Consider the following 17,263-nt stretch of genomic DNA (forward strand, 5'->3'; position numbering starts at 1 on the left):
TTAGCCCTTGTTCAACTCACATAGCAGCGTATGGTGTGTACTGGACACAGTAGGGTATGTTCTGCAGATTGAACATTGTAACAAATTGTGAAGTCAATCACCAGGTTCAAAGGTTTGTGATGCAAAACATTAGGTAGGAACCCTGAGTTCAGTCATACAGTCACTCCAAAACCATCTGGTCATCAATGCATGCAGGCCAAGCTTATTGCCAAGGCACGTAGTTCTCCTCGCCCTCTGGGCTGTCTATAATAATATTCTAAAACCATTCTAAAAGTGTTTAATAATACTACTCCTTCCAGACAAGCATCCTGTCGGGATTTGTACAGAGTGGTGTTAAGGGACGCCAAGATAAATGGAAGATCGCTTGTCTGACTTCTGGGGAGTGAAGGATGCCTCGCGCCTTCCAGAAACACAGCTATAAACTTCAGCTCCAAGTGTACCTCATGCTAGGGTGTGAGCACAACAGGCTGCTTGTCCAATCGTGAGGCACCAGGCCTTGTTTCAGAGGCCATACTTAACATTATTAAAAACGTGTGCCCATTTTACAGCCCTGTGACTGCCACAGATAATGGATTTTTTTTCTTTTTTCTTTCTTTTTTCTCAGAGCATTTGATTTGTTCATTGCTTTCGGGATATAAAGGAAATTTCAAGAAATATGCTCACAAAAACTTCTAAAAAATTACCTCCCCTAGCTTTAATATCTGGTCCTTGGTCAACATACTGTAATAACAAAAGAGAATCCACCGAGGTTGCCGCTGAACAAGAAAATCCAAAAAGACAATAACTTTGTTGCTGCATTTTAGTTTCATATCTATAGTCACAAAGCACTATAAACTAAAATTAGGCTATACATGTTTTCTATTTTCAATTTAATCCCACAAACTGGCTGAAATGCAGCAATTGTTATTGTTAGAGGTAACATACAGTGTAGTTAACTGGCACTTTTTTGTTTTGGCTTTTAATTCTCACACTAACACATTCCAGGTCCCAATAACACAGACATTGGTCATGTTTGCTTCATTCTTTTATGCATGAACTAATAATGCAACAACACACACACACACACACACACACACACACACACACACACACACACCTGAAAAGAAAGAGAAAAAAACCTGTAGCAAATTGTCCAATTACTTATAGTTCCCTGACATTGGGGTAACTCTGTGTTTACATGTATGTATGGTTACCAGATATACCTATATGATCATACAGTCAAACCTAACATCTAACACCTTATACTCATGATAAAGTCTCAGCTTTTAATGTGAAAGAAGCTAAAATTTTATGTTTGTAATAATGAGAAAAAAAATATTGAATAATACTCTTCAAAGTAATCTTTTTAAATACAGCATTGTCAGGCAAAGGCCCCAACAGTAATCTAGAATCTGGGATTGTGGTTTACTATAAATCTTTAACTTGTTATTTAGGCTGAAATTGACTGCTTATTACGTACAGCTCTTTCTGACACTTGCACAGGCCACTACACATGTACGTTCATGGAACACTTTATTAAGAACACTATACTAATATTGGGTAGGGCCTCCCTGTGCTCTCAAAACAGCCTCAATTCTTCATGGCATGGATTCCACAAGGCGTTGGAAACCTTACTTTGAGATTATGGTCCATGATTGCATCGCAAAATCCCTGCAGGTTTTTTTCACATGCACTTTCATGCTGCGAATCTCCCATTTTACCACATCCCAAAGGTGTCTTATTGGATTCAGATCCGGTGACTGGGAAGGCCACTGAACTCACTGTCATGTTCATGAAGCCAGTTTGAAGTGACTTTTGCTTTGTGACATGGCACATTATCATGCTGGAAACAGCCATTAGAAGATGGCAAATTGTGGCCATGAAGGGATGAACACAGTCAACAACAATATTCAAACAGGGTGTGGCATTCAAGTGAGGATTGATTGGTATTAACAGGCCCCAAGTGTCCCAAGTAAACATTCCCCACATCATTACACCACCTCCACTAGCCTGGATTGCCAAATCCTGACCCTATCATCTGTGTGCCTCAGCAGAAATCAAGATTCATCGGATAAGGCTACTTTTTCCAATCTTCAGTTGTACAGTTTTGGTGAGCCTGTGCCCACTGCAGTCTTAGCTTTCTGTTCTTAGCTGACAAAAGTGGAACCAATGTGGACTTCTGTTGTAGTCCATTCACCTCAAGGTGTGATGTGTTGTGCATTCTGAGATATTTTTCTGCTCACTGTGATTAGACCAGACTAGATAACCACTCTGTATAATCTCAATTCTCCACTGACCGTTCTCATCAACAAGGTGTTTTCATCTGCGTAACTGCCTCTCAATTCATGTTTTTTTTTCTTTATTTCACCATTCTGAGTAAACTCTAGGGACTGTTGTGTGTCAATATCACAGGAGATCAGCATTTATAGAAATAAATCAGCCTGTCAAGTGCCAACAATCATGCCACGGTCAAAATTACTGAGCTCACTTTTCCCCATTCTGATAGTTGAGATGAACATTATGCAATGCTGCTGGCCTGTATTGGCACTACTGCCACATGATTAGCTGATTAGAGTATTGCATGAATGAGTAGGTGTCCAGGTGTTCCTCTTGAAATGCTCAGTAAGTGTACGGTATATCACCAGCATCAGTGACCACTCTGATATTGCCTCTTTGCTTCCCAGTGAGAGACTTTGAGGCATAGATTCAGATTGCATTTTACACAGTTTGTTTGTTTATTAATTACATCAGGCTGCTAAAATGTTTGAATAAAATTTAATCCTAGCTTATCATAGCTTTCAATTTGTACAGTTTGTACATACTGTATGACCAAATGTGTCTCATTAATTAGTTTTATATTTCCACCACTGCTCATAACATATATTCGCATAGTATGTAGAAAAATGTACAAGACCTGGAAAAATTTAATAAATTAATAAAATAAATACACAAGCGAACATGAGATCCCCATTTCTATATGTTTCCCATTAGTCTAGCACGGCACATACTAGACAAATATTTCCCCCAATATTTCTATGATGTTTAATAGTACTTACGTTTAAGTCCTTAACATATCAACAAATACAAATAAAGCATCCTTCAGTCTAGTCTAGCATCCCCCTCCCCCCGTCTGTCCCCCTGAGTTACATGTCAATCCTGAGATGGAGATGCTGACCTCCTCTGCTCCTCTGACCTGCCTGAGCCATCCTGATGCCCTACGTCTGGTTGGAGTCTCATCACATTGTTCCTGTGGAAGACGACCCCATATGGACAGTTGAAAGTCACACTTGGAAGATGCTCTGGACACTGACAGTAACGCTTTTATGGCTGAGGACTACAGTTGACTTGCTAACTTTGGGACTGCAGTTGTCATGAACAGTTTTGCACTCAAGTTTCCATCAATGAAGAGTTATAACATCAACAAAACTGACTTCACATTAAAACTGTTAAAAATGTTGTAATCACTTTGTCTGTTATCACTCAAACGAGGATGGGTTCCCTTTTGAGTCTGGTTCCTCTCGAGGTTTCTTCCTCATGTCGTCCAAGGGAGTTTTTCCTTGCTGCCATCGCCACAGGCTTGCTCATTGGGGATAGATTAGGGATAAAATTAGCTCATGTTTAAAGTCATTAAAATTCTGTAAAGCTGCTTTGTGACAATGTCTATTGTTAAAAGCGTTATAAAAATAAACTTGACTTGACTTGACACACACCAAGTGTCTGAGACTGTGCATCAGCGAAAACAAAGAGATGTTTTAAAATGTATGCTGAGATAAAATTCTGTAATCAGCAAGAAAAAATTAAAAAAAAAAAAAGCAAACCAGCTACTGGGAACTAGAATGAAATGTTTTTCTAAACATATTTTTCTTCATCATTGTCTATCAAGCAGGGAGTCAAACTCTCATGGTTACCAGAGGACCACCCCCCCCATTGTAACCCTAGCTGTATCATAGGCAAGAGGCTGAGGGCTATAGAAGCGGAGATTGGTGCCTGGTAAGTACTGGCACGGGAGACTGCCTGGGAAGACCAGGTCCTGGCACAGGAAGGACTTTGAATCTCATGCTCACAACTGCTACAGATGGGCATCCACACTTATTTTGTGTGTATTTTGATATGCCATGCACTCACCATTTACACCACTTTGGTGGCCAAATCTGAGTGAAAGATTTGGTTCCTGTGCTTCAAAGACTTTTTCTACCTGGCAAACCACAGGAAATGCCAGTGCATTCATTGGTGTGCACTTACTGCCTCACTCTGTGAGACTCCTACAGATGAAAAAACCTTGGCGGACAACTATGGCAATTCAAGCCCTTAAGTATTTAAGAAATGCTTAAGTTGTTATGCTGTTTGATTACGGGTTCTATTCAGTTCTATAGCTTATTTGTGTGTGTGCATACAACACACCAGTCACATTCCCTCAGCTTGGGCCATGCAAGGAAAATAATGCCTTCGGCACACACTTCAGAATTTATAACAAGCAACAGAGTAGGTTGATTTTAATGCAGGATTTTATCTCATTTACACGCTAGTTTCATGATGGCCAAGCATTCGATCGTTCATTCTCAATACCACTTTGGAATCCCCAGAAGTTCCCAAACCATCTATGATTTTATACAGGGTTAGTCAAAATTATGTTAACATTTAAAATGGTAGAAACCATTTATTCACAAAGCATACATCATATGTGCAAGATGATTTGCAGGATGGTCTGCACCATCTGTAAGTAGATGTCTAATGTCACTGTTAGGGTGTCAAAAAAGTAGGGCCAAATACGCCAGCAGCGGTCACACCCCACCACACATTCAGGAGAAAAATAATCCATTAGTGTTAACATAATTTTGACTAACCCTGTACATATGACACCCTCTCCAGCAGGTCCTGGGTCAGCCTGATCGTCTTTGTCCAGGAGGGCTTGCCTGATAATTCTCTAAGGGGAGCTGAACAAGGGGCTTGATTCCAGAGGCTGTATTGACAAAAAAATCTATTACAAATGAGAACAAAAGCAAGACTGTTGGATATTAAAGTTTCATGATAAACTCATTTTTATTGTTAACGCAACACTGAATTTAGGGTACACAAACTCAGTTGAACATCAGCATTTTTCAAGCCTTTTCCAACAACCAATGATTGCTTTATTTTGTGTACAAATGAATGCTGTACCCAATGGTTTGACAAGTTCATGTGGGCCAGAGATAGACCCAGTCAGGTTTACTCAGTAGTGCATTTATTTTCAGAATCCACTCATGAAAGCACACCTGGTTTGCACAGATGGACATCACAACCTTGGGAGCAGTTTTGATGATCCTGAAGTTTGTGAAGAACAATCACAAACACCACAGGACCACAATTCAGGCACAATTAAGCCACATTCTGTCTGAAAACCGATGTGTGTTGTGTATGAAAATAGAATATGAGCCTAAATTATAAGTGTCCATACACATGTTTGCCTGTACGGCAAATTATTTTAAGTGAAATTTGAAGTCGGGAGGATTTATTCCCCCCAATAAAGTCTCATACTTGCAATTTTGTTTGGTTAGGGGTGGAGTTTATCATGGCAGATTCAGACATGGGGTGAGGATCCATGTGTGGAAGTTTTAATAAAAACTACAAAGGCAAACAGTACAAAACATAATCCAAAACAATAGCCAGAAGTCAATGCACAAGAGCAGTTATAAATGAAGGTCAGAGGGCAACCCAAATAACAAATCCAAAACATAAACAGAGATACGAGAATACAACTTAGAACTTACTCAAATACAAGCATATGGAAATGAGATAACATCCATCAACAGTCTATGTATAGTAGTGTCGAACCAAGAAGAAATTACATCGTGAGAGGTCACACTAGAACACTGATAAATGTGGCCTCTGCTGGCAGGGAGAGGAAATTTCTTGACTCCTTGTTACAGTGCCTTGCAAAAGTATTCATACCCCTTGAACTTTTTCACATTTTTCCACCTTACAACCACAAACTTTAAAGTTTTTTATTGAGATTTTATGTGATAGACCAACACAGAGTAGCACATAATTGTGAAGTGAAACGAAAATGATAAATGGTCTTCAAAATTTTAGACAAATAAAAATCTGAAAAATGTGATGTGCATTAGTATTCAGCCCCCCTGCGTCAATCCTTTGTAGAGCCACCTTTTGCTGCAATTACATCTGCAAGTCTTTTGTGGTATGTCTCTACCAGCTTTGCACATCTAGACACTGAAATTTTTGCCCATTCTTCTTTGCAAAATAGCTCAAGCTCAGCCAGATTGGATGGAGAGCGTCTGTGAACAGCAATTTTCAAGTCTTGCCACAGATGCTCAATGAGATTTAGGTCTGGACTTTGACTGGGCCATTCGAACACATGAATATTCTTTGATCGAAACCATTCCATTGTAGCTCTGGCTGTATGTTTAGGGTCATTGTCTTGCTGGAAGGTGAATCTCCTTCCCAGTCTCAAGTCTTTTGCAGCCTCCAACAGGTTTTCTTCCAGGATTGCCCTGTATTTAGCTCCATCCATCTTCCCATCAACTCTGACCAGCTTTCCTGTCCCTGCTGAAGAAAAGCATCCCCATAGCATGATGCTGCCACCACCATGTTTCACAGTGGGGATGGTGTGTGCAGGGTGATGAGCAGTGTTAGTTTTCCGCCACACATAGCGCTTTGCATTTAGGCCAAAAAGTTCAACTTTGGTCTCATCTGACCAAAGCACCTTCTTCCACATGTTTGCTGTGTCCCCTACATGGCTTCTTATGCCTGTCTTTCAACAATGGCTTTCTTCTTGCCACTCTTCCAAAAAGGCCAGATTTGTGGAGTGTACGACTTATAGTTGTCCTGTGCACAGATTCTCCCACCTGAGCTGTGGATTTCTGCAGCTCCTCCAGAGTGATCATGGGCCTATTGGCTGCTTCTCTGACCAGTGCTCGCTCTGTCAGTTTAGGTGGATGGCCATGTCTTGGTAGGTTTGCAGTTGTGCCATACTTTTCCATTTTTGAATGATGGATTGAACAGTGCTTCTTGAGATGTTCAGAGCTTGGGATATTTTTTTATAACCTAACCCTGCTTTAAACTTCTCCAGAACTTTATCCCTGACCTGTCTGGTGAGTTCTTTGGTCTTCATGATGCTGTTTGTTCTTCAGTGTTCTCTAACAAACCACTGAGGCCTTCACAGAACAAGTGTATTTATGCTGAGGGTAAATTACACACAGTAGGACTCTATTAACTAACTAATTAGATGACTTCTGAAGGCAATTGATTGCACTGGATTGTATTTAGAGGTATCAGGAGGACAGGGGGCTGAATACTAATGCACATCACATTTTTCAGATTTTTATTTGTTTAAAATGTTGAAGACCATTTATCATTTTTGTTTCACTTCACAATTATGTGCTACTCTGTGTTGGTCTATCACATAAAATCTCAATAAAAAACTTTTAAGTTTGTGGTTGTAAGGTGGAAAAATGTGAAAAAGTTCAAGGGGTATGAATACTTTTGCAAGGCACTGTACATGAGCTGATCATTCATCCATTCCTTTTCAATTCAATGGATTCACCTGTATCACCTTTGTTTACACACACACACACACACACACACACACACACACACACACACACACATTATATGATGGCCTATTTAAGTGCAGGAATATTTAAATATGGAGAACCACATGTGGACATTCAAGACACATGAGACACGAGATTGTTACACACGTGGACAAATTTACTGGTACCCTTCCATGAAAAAAAGAACCCACAGATTTCTTTGAAATAACTTGAAACAGAAAATGAATTGGTATCCATCATTGTTTATTCCATATTTTATAAAAATTAGACTTTGCTTTTGATTTTTGATTCAACAGAATATTTGTTCTACCATTGGCACTAGCTTTCTGTTCAATCTATGATGGATTTTCCTCTTGCAGTCACATCCAGGAAGGTGGGCTCCAGTCCCATGGAACTTAAACTTCTAAATGTTTGCAACTGCAGTTACAGGAACATCAAGCTGATTGGAGATGGTTTGATAGCCTTTGCCTCTAATATGCTTGTCTATAATTTTCTTTCTGAGCTCCTCAAACAACTCTCTCCTTTGCTTTCTCTGGTCTATTCAATGTGGTGGACACGACAATACCAATAGCAGAGTGATGACTTTTCTCCATTTAAATAAACTGAATGACTGATGACAAGATTGAAGACACCTGTGATATTAATTAAAGAAAGCAGCTAGTTTGAAATATCACTATAATCCAATTATTCATAATATTTTCTAGGGGTACCAATAAACCTGTCCAGGTTATTTTAGAATATCTTTGTAGAATAAGTAGTAATTTATCTCTTTTCACACTTTTTTCTTTGCTCTTTGACTTACCAAAGGCATGCAAGTATAGAGGTTTTCGACCCACGTGACCGTTGCCATGTCAACAAGTAGATGGCGCCATTTTGGCGGTCACAACAATGGTGACTCCTGCTAGCCCAACATGTCAGAGATTTGTCAAAAAATATGTATTTTCCCTTTTCACAGCATGCATTGTTTGAATGGTTGCCATGACAACATATGCAAAGATTTCCAACAACATTTTGTGGCAAAAAAATTCCATAACAGTCTACTTCAACATGATACCAAATAAAAGTAAATTCATTGCAGTTAGAAAAATAGTGTCCAGGTTGAGAGAGAGTTACATTAATCATATAGAAAAATGCATAATAATTAATATGTCTAGTATCGAATTCTAGTTTTGTCCATTGCATATTCACAACTAAAAAGTACAACCCACCCAACAACATGGCTCTGCCTCGCCTGAGGGCACCGTGTATGTTAAACCTAGACTACACGTAAGCCGCCCAAACACTAGTAAGAAGCCCGGTGCCAGGTAGCCCCATTGATGAGGCCGAGCGGTCCCCGTCTCACGTATATAAAACCACGGATGTATAAAGATAAAACCATCATAGCCTGACTAGTGGGGCTAGGTGCCAGGTAGCCTGAACACCGCCTAACAGGGCTTACGTGTAGGCTAGGTGCTAGGCTACATGTATAATTTGTCATTTATCTCGTATACGATATCTTTAAACTTTTGGAAAAGTTACCTGAGACAAAATGTTCGCCACACAAACGCGTGTGTTCGGTGGGCTGCCAATTCTCTCGCCTGATCGCCGCAATCCACTTTTCGCGATGCTGTCGATTGGCCGGGAACCTATGGAACGTTAATCCAGGTTTATCCCCTCTTCTGTTGTGGCAGCTAACTGCACAACACGTATCAGGCATTCTACGATAAAAGTAAGTGATGAAGAAGATGGATATTACAAGCGTTGTTTGCTGATAAGCGTGGCTTTGTTTGACCTCCAAAATGCCGGCATAAACAGTATCACGTGGCCCTATGACGTCAGGTCGAAAACCTCTATACATAAGAAAATTGCTTTTAATTTCATTACTTTTCAGAGGAATAAAGCATTGCTTCACCGAGCTGTAAGGGTACCAACCAAATTTGTACCAACACACACACACACACACACACACACACACACACACACACACACACACAATTTTTCCACTGATTTTTTTTCCATTGAAGTTTGAAGAGAAAGACTATAAGTAGTCCTTGCACTAAGATTTGTGGCTTACTGTTTAATCTAATCAGCAATAATGACCTAATTGCTCAGTATTTAGTGTAATTTTCTCCTTAAGTGTATTTATTGAAGTTCGTCTGCTTTGCAGTTCTAGCTCGTATTTTCATTACTTTTTTTCAATCAAATGAATTGCTCCAAATAAACATATTGACAATAAAATCTTGTTCCTAAATATCTTTGAAATTAAGTAAGAGACAGTGCAGTGATTTTAAAAATGAAAAAGTGCATGAGACAGTGAATTCAACACTATTAGTGAAAATGGTATCCTTTTTTACCAAGTTAACATCAGCCAATATAAATAAAAAGATTACCTAATTAAATGATTTATAACTTAGCATAGAGGTGCACCAAGTGAGTGTTTCCTTCACTCATACAAAAAATAAATAAATAAAATAAATGCTCAGTGTCAAGTTGCCATCAGCAAGATGTGCTTTTGCCTTTCTCCACTTCATGTCCAGTGGAATTGCTCTAAAAAAACATATGGAATAACACTGAGCTTGTGATAAACATTTTCAGTCTTCCAAAAGTTTCATCATTGACCTGGCACTTGCCTTCAGGTTGTCTGCATAATGTATAGCCGAGTATGGCTAGGGTGATAGAAAATTAATACTCTGTAGTCAAGCCTGCCCAGATTTATGCAGCTTGGGAAGGCTTCAGGAATGACAGGACCAGTAGCAAGTGTCATGGGTTGACCTGAGCTTAAAAAAAAATTACCCCGTCATGTCAGGGCAATGTGTCACAAACAACCTTGTCATGAATATCAACTGTAGGCCATAAAGAATTAACAACCTCTCATTTGCTAAATCACAGTATATCACACATCTGAATATGATAGCCTATTTAAACACAAATATGGAGAACCACATGTGGACATTCAATGTTCATGAGACAGGACTTCTACTTCTGGTTCTCTTAATACTAAAGAAACATGGATTTGTAAAATATGTACATGCCAGATGCCCAGCAGTACAGAACACTCTCTGAGAACAGCAAGTACAGATGGGGCAGGAAGTATCCTGCCTGGAACAGAAAGAAGGCATTATGGGATGACCATGTGCTCTCAGATCAAAAGGGTGGGGTGAGTAATGGGGGTTTGGCATCAAGTGTTGCATTATGAGTTTTCAACTCAAGTTATTCACCTTTAGCTTGTGTATAACCCAAACAACAAGAGAGAAGCCATGCAATAAATTGTCAGAATAATGTGTAGTAAAAAGAGTTTTTACCAAATATTGTTACCAACATTCAATTTGGAGCTCCTCTTAACACCAGACCACAGTGGCACTATGTCTTCTACACTCCAGTGTTAACCAGAGTGATCTGTTACAACAGGCAGTTGCACAAAGCGTATGCTTCAGCTTCAGTTCTGTCATGGGTATTTTGTGTTGTAAGCCCTGAGACGACAACACAAACTATATTTCAGACTGTTGCCTCCTGCCGCAGTATGCAACTTTGAGTGTTCTACTGTAACTTTTACTTTGTGTATGAGTGAAAATCTCAACCAGTTATTTATTTATTTTTATCATACTGGATACAACGGTTATGTGTATTGATAATAATATAATAGTAGTGTGAAGATACACAAGCTCAGTCCTCTATTTAAGTCAAGTCAAGTTTATTTGTATAGCACTTTTAACAATAAACATTGTTCCAAAGCAGCTTTACAGAATTTGAATGACTTAAAATATGAGCTAATTTTATCCCTACTCTATCCCCAATGAGCACGCCTGTGGTGACAGTGGCAAGGAAAAACTCCCTCAGACGACATGAGGAAGAAACCCTGAGAGGAACCAGACCCAAAAGGGGACACATCCTCACCTGGGCAACAACAGACAACATGACTATAACATTAACAGTCCTAACATAAAGTCAGCTTCGTTGATGCTATAAACCCCCCACCAACGGAAACCCGAGCGCAAAACCGTTCATGACAACTGCAGGCCTAAAGTCAGCAAGTCAACTGCAGCCCTAAAGTCAACAAGTCAACTGTAGTCCCCAGCCACTAAAGCACCACTGCAAGAGTCCAGAGCGTCCTCCAGGCGCGACCCCCAACTGTCCACATGGGGCCGCCCTCCACAGGACTGATGAGATTCCAACCAGACACAGGGCATCAGGATGGATCAGGCAGGTCCGAGGAGCAGAAGAGGTCAGCATCTCGATCCCAGGACCGACATGTAACTCAGAGGGACAGCTTTTTGGGGGGGGGGAGAAAAAACACAGGTTGTTAGGTATGCCCAATGTCACCTGAATAAGTAGGAACAGTATACATATTGCATTGAGTACAAGCATGGACTCCGGCAACTAACTACGAGAGCATAACTAAAAGGAGAGAGCCAGAAGGTAACGCAGGCATGATGGAGCTCCGGGACATAAAGCAGCCAGCCACTACACCATTAACAAACTCGAGTGAGCAAGCAAGTGGGGGACTGACAGCATCCATACATACCAGTTTACCAAAACACTCTATGCCTGAGGACCCTCCTTTACCTCATAAACACCATTAACAAAAGGCTTGACTAAACAGATATGTTTTCAGCCTAGACTTAAACACTGAGACTGTGTCTGATTCCCGAACATTACTTGGAAGGCTGTTCCATAACTGTGGGTCTTTGTAAGAAAAGGCTCTGCCCCCTGATGTAGCCTTCACTATACGAGGTACCAGCAAATAGCCTATTTAGACCTAAAGTGAGTGCAGCATGCCTATCATGGGTTCTTACATACAGCAATTATTAAATTTCTATATAAGAAGAACCCAGTGATATCTTTCTCTCTTTGAGGACAATGATGCCAATGACAATGTAATTGTGACAATTGTGTGTCATGCCTTACATATGCAGGAGTACAATATTCTTTGTGTTAAGCAGAATTTTAAATAAATTAATGAACATAGGGTCGGCGGCATGGTGGTGTAGTGGTTAGCACCGTCGCCTCACAGCAAGAAGGTCCTGGGTTTGAGCCCAGTGGCCGGTGAGGGCCTTTCTGTGTGGAGTTTGCATGTTCTCCCCATGTTTGCATGGGTTTCCTCCGGGTGCTCCGGTTTCCCCCACAGTCCAAAGACATGCAGGTTAAGTTAATTGGTGGATCTAAATTGACTGCAAGTGTGAATGTCAGTGTGAATGGTTGTTTGTTTCTGTCAGCGATGACCTGGCGACTTGTCCAGGGTGTACCCTGCCTATTGCCCACAGTCAGCTGGGATAGGCTCCAGCTTGCCTGTGACCCTGTAGAACAGGATAAATGGCTACAGATAATGAATGGATGAACATAGGGTCATTGGACAGGTTGAGAACCCTATACCTGGCTATCAACTAGCAAACTTAGCTACTGGTTTTAAAGGCCCTGACATCTTACAAAAGCTTTGTAATACTGAAGATCCACAATATAAGTATTCACCAGTGGTAAATTCAGGATTTACACACACACATACATACTGTATAAAACTTGATGACTTGTCCAGGGTGTACCCTGCCTCTCGCTCATAGTCAGCTGGGATAGGCTCCAGCTTGCCTGTACAGAATAAGTGGCTACAGATAATGGATGGATGAACATACCATCCATACCTTCTCACACCAGAATCTGGTCTTCCCAGGCAGTCTGCTGTCTCAGTACTAACCAACTCTTTAAGGCCTATGGGTGCAGCACCAATCTCCGTTTCGATAGCCCTCGGCCTCTCACCTATACAGATAGGGTTACAGTGGGGGGCTAGTCCTCTGGTAACTGCAAGAGTTTGACTTCCCCACTCACACTGTATTGCAGCATGCCTTTCCAGATGGCAGCAGGTACCATTTTTATGATGGTCTTTGGTATGACCCGACCGCTAGTAGAACTCGCAATCTTCCAGTTGAGACGCAGCCACACTAACCACTAGGCCAACTCGCGGTCACATATACATGATTTGGTTGTTACACAAAATCCTATTTTCTGCCTGTTCAGAACCATATAGATGTACCATATTACAAACTATTTGACAGCAATATTAAGTGACAGTGCTAGAATTGATTGCAGTTGATGCGCTCCTTTATAGCTATAGTTTAAAACGCTGCACTGATCAACAGAGCATGGAACAGCAACAATCAGACATGGTGACGTGTGCAGTGTGGCTGCACATATCATGTCTGAAATAATAAAAGAGATAAAAATGTGTTTTATTTTACTCTCATGTAATTAACTACAATCACACAGCAAGTGGCTTATTAACCTTTATGGTTGTGAGATTTATATAGTTCTGTTTATTGCAAAAAATATTGTCTGGGTTTTCAAATATACCCATGTATGTGAGGGGTATTATACAAATATGAGAATGAGGCAATAATACGGCTTGTCTACCTCTTTACGGTGCTAGGCTTAGATCATGATTATTTCAGTATTAGTGCAGCCAGTCTGCTAATTCTGATTCCATTCACCATTAATCAATCAATCAATAGAACTACATCCTCTTGAACTACTGTAATTACCACAATATATAAACTGGTTAAACAAACAAACAAAACAAATGAAAAGTCGTGTAGAGCACGATACTTGCGAAAATCACAGATCATTCAGTTCTGATTGATAAGTACCCAAAATCAATAGGGAGTTTACAGTTCCATGAAAGAATCTTTCCTGAAATTTTCAAGTTAATTAGAAGAGCAGTTCAGGAGCTATTGTGTTAACAGCACTGTTTTACACTCATTGGCCAATACAGATCAATCATGTTAACAGCGACAGAAAAAGGAAGAAAAACAAGGAGCTACGTTGCACAGGGCAATGATATGGGTAGGTTACACACAGCAATCAAAACAGGTAATGGTTGTTCTGCAGCACAACTACAATGTCTCCTGAGTCCATTGCCATCACTCACCATCGTTCCTTCTGACAGTATGGTATTCACAAAATAGTACCTGTCAAGTTGATTTTCGTGACCTTCAAACAAGGTCAAAATTGGGTCAAGGTCAAATGTCCCACTCTACAATGTTCCCTGAGTCCATTGGTACCACTCACTAGGCTCTACCCTTGTTTATTCTGGTAATTATGGTGTTCACAAAGTAGTACCCGTCAGCTCGATTTTCATGATATTTTAAGTGTTTTTCATGACAGTCAAACTACAGTTGTAGGTCGTATTTGGCTCAAGGTCAAATGTCTTATATGGTTGCACACCTACAATGTTCCCCGAATCCATTGGTACCACTCACTAGGCTGTACCATTGTTCCTTTTGGTAGTTATGGTGTTCACAAAGTAGTTCCCCTCAAAGTGTGATGGACAGGCGAGCAGACAGATGGACAGACAGAATGATTATAATGGGAATTCGATGGAATATGATGTGATTATTTGTGATGTCATTATCAAGTTTGCTCAAGATTTTATTTCTCATCTCATCTCATCTCATTATCTCTAGCCGCTTTATCCTTCTACAGGGTCGCAGGCAAGCTGGAGCCTATCCCAGCTGACTACGGGCGAAAGGCGGGGTACACCCTGGACAAGTCGCCAGGTCATCACAGGGCTGACACATAGACACAGACAACCATTCACACTCACATTCACACCTACGCTCAATTTAGAGTCACCAGTTAACCTAACCTGCATGTCTTTGGACTGTGGGGGAAACCGGAGCACCCGGAGGAAACCCACGCGGACACGGGGAGAACATGCAAACTCCACACAGAAAGGCCCTCGCCGGCCCCGGGGCTCGAACCCAGGACCTTCTTGCTGTGAGGCGACAGCGCTAACCACTACACCACCGTGCTGCCCAAGATTTTATTTTATTGATCAAAAGGGGTTTTAATGGAGAACTTACAAAAGAAAAATCATCATATTCTGAGTTCAACTTTCTGAGTTACAGGCACTTGAAATGTTGACATTAAAAAACAGTACTGTGACCTTGACCTTTGACCATTTGACCCCAAATTTTGCATATGACCTTAGAATTAGGCCCAGAATGCTAATTCATGGTCAGAGTATCAATATCAAATTGATAAACACGTTTTTGAGGTCAAGGTCAAATTTGTGAAAAATCTCACGGAATTTGACATCATTTTTCAACCTCAAGGTGATGTCACAGGTAAAATGTCAATGGTGTACTCAAAAGGGATTCAAAAAATGCTTTCCAACACTACCAGTCCCATCTCAATATGAATGCTGGTTTGGAAGTTATGGCTGATTAGGTGTTTTTACAAGATTTGACCTTGGTGACCAAAAACTAATGATGTCTGTGTGGCCCAAGTGAGTTGTCCTGTGCATTTTGGGGAAGACTAGTCAAGAAATGACAACACTAGAGAACAAAAAACAAACAAGCAAACAAACACAGACAAACAGACAGATCAACATACTTGCAAAAATCTCTGATTTTCGCAAGTAACAAATTAAAAAATTCTAACGATGTGCACTTTTTCCTCACACTCATTCTCAAAGAGGAAGGTTGGGCAGGAATTTAGTGTCTGATATGAGAAAATGGCTAATTGTGATGCATATTTTGGTGGCTAAATATAGTCCCAATCAACTCTAAAGCAATCAGCCTTGAGACAAAAAAGAAACTCAGATATTTTCACTGAAATAAATTATGTTCTTTTAATTGCAGGCAGTGAAAAATGCACCACAGGAGCTATAGACAACAGTCAGACTCTAATTGTGAAAATGACGGAAAAGATAAATCAGCCCTTCAAACACAAACTGAATCAAATGGCTTTCTATTCAATATATATGACATTGACATATATTCACATAGATTAAGCAACAAAGGTTTAAAAAAAGTTTAGGAAACTAGAAGTGGAACATGGGATCTTAAACATACAAATTTAGAAAATTTCCATCGGATTCAAATTGTGAAATTAGTTCAGGGAGCCCTCGTCTGTAGGAAATCAGATCATGAAAAACTGCTTTGTTGCTTTATTCAAGACCCAATTCATCCTCTATAACTTCACTAACACAAGTTTATTACTTAGTATTGCACCATTCCCAAATGGAAGTGACAGTCTCTTTATCTCATCATTCGTCAAAAAGTGACAGACAGCACATAAGATTCATAACTTGAAATAAGAGTCCATGGCAAAAGAAATTCATAAAAGCTTGTAAATTCAGTATTTACAACTTATGTTAATGAATGGCAAATCCTCCTAGTATTAAGTCAGTTTATTTATATAGCATTTTAACAGCAGACATTGTTGTAAAGCAGCTTTACAGAAAAATAAAGACTTTAAACATTACTAAATGATATTGCATTCCTCAAGAATATAATGCTTTATTTAATAGGAGAACAGACATTAGTGAATGTCAACTCAGTTTCCCTTATTAATCCAATCATACCATTATCCCTTGATCATCATTATGCTTTAGCTGCAACTCTGTAATTGTCATCAGCTTCTGATCCAAGGCTAGACTCCATGCAGAGCAACAGGGAAATTAAGTGAACTTTTCGTTTTCTCATTCTCTCTGTGGCAGCAAGGAGCCAGAATCTCAACTCTAATTGAGGTTAAATTAAGTTCAAAACCAGCCTGTTCAAAATCCAGATCCATCATAATTTACATACTTTTTCCACCACTCAGAAAAGGCATGAGGGAGATCAGGAACTCTCTAACAAGGACCATAGATTTGTTTACAAAGAATGTTAACACGTGTATCCAAAGGCCCCGTTAATGTGTCATTCATGACTCTAATTGCTCATATTTCAATTGAGCGCTTTTAATAACGTGATCAATCCAACAGACAG

The sequence above is a fragment of the Neoarius graeffei genome, chromosome 16, assembly GCF_027579695.1.
Source record: "Neoarius graeffei isolate fNeoGra1 chromosome 16, fNeoGra1.pri, whole genome shotgun sequence".
NCBI lineage: Eukaryota > Metazoa > Chordata > Actinopteri > Siluriformes > Ariidae > Neoarius > Neoarius graeffei.